General features: G+C 37.6%; 1 protein-coding gene across 1 annotated transcript in view; it reads left to right on the top strand.

Moving 5' to 3' along the window:
• The window catches only part of LOC106805288 (protein ZGRF1-like), a 25,882-nt gene that overhangs the window by 10,666 nt on the left and 14,075 nt on the right, over positions 1 to 1,141 (top strand). The gene's annotated exons all lie outside the window — the stretch shown is intronic.

The following is a 1,141-nucleotide window of genomic DNA, read 5'->3' as shown; positions in this document are numbered from 1 at the left end:
CATGTGTGTGTGTGTGTAAGTGCGTGCACAGTGTGTCTGCTACAGGAATCTGTACAAAACAAATATCTGCCTAATATACAGCAATCAGCTTTTAAAGATCATATTTGGCCTCCAGTTCAGAGCCAGAAAGAAATGGTGATAGTGCCCCTCACTCTCTTTCCCAGAGATTTTAATTCTGAATTCGCTTTCCATTACTGGAACGCATCTCCAGTTATATAATGAAAGTCAATCAATGAGAAAACATGATTCATGTTTTGGTTTTTTATTTTATAGACGTGTATTTTCGAACATTTTACTTAAGCCAGCCGGGTGTAATATTGTAAGTTAGTTTTGCTTTGTTCTTAACATTTAGGCAAATTTATTGATTTCCACATCTGTATCTTAGTTAATTTTTCTCAATTTTGGTAAGAAAACCAGTCAATCAAATCGCTTCTATCACCCGCCCACAGGTGGTGTTGCTTGACGAATGTTCGCAGATGACCGAACCGCTCTCACTACTCCCAATCGCTCCTTTCCACTGTCGAAAACTGGTCCTCGTTGGCGACCCTAAGGTAAGCACTTGCTAGCACACGATACTTGTATCGAAACCAAGTGGACATTACATTGCAGTTTGATTATCATTTAATGAAACCTAACCTAGCAATTAGTAAAGTATTCACCAATAAAACCAGTTAGCACTGGGATGGCGTACGTCTAATTCCGTGTAACAGTTACCAGCCATATCTGCTACTTGTTCCTTTATTTACTCCTTTTTGTTCAGTTACTTGCTGAGGTAAAGCTTGGCTCGAGCTTGAGCTTACCTTTTACCTCAAACGTACCTTAATGATGACATGCCTAGCTAGCACGACTCCGCACATGTCAACCTCTTAACTACTTACTAACTTGATCAGAGCGAAGTAGTAGTAGTAAGAAATATGGTGTTTTTGAGCTTAGTATAATATATAATAATAACAAGAGTACATAATGGGAGAAGAGTATGACACTGTTTTAACAGCGTTTTGCGTAGTTTTTAACTTGAATTTATTCTATCAATATGTGAATAAATATATTCAAACTTTACCTTGTTTTCGTCTCGGATTCTCCCTTAATCATATGACACCACCAGTTTACCTGAAAATCGTATGTGTTCTTCAAAAAAGTT

The sequence above is a fragment of the Priapulus caudatus genome, unplaced genomic scaffold, assembly GCF_000485595.1.
Source record: "Priapulus caudatus unplaced genomic scaffold, Priapulus_caudatus-5.0.1 Scaffold108, whole genome shotgun sequence".
Lineage (NCBI taxonomy): Eukaryota > Metazoa > Priapulida > Priapulimorpha > Priapulimorphida > Priapulidae > Priapulus > Priapulus caudatus.
This window is presented reverse-complemented; position numbering and strand designations above follow the sequence as displayed.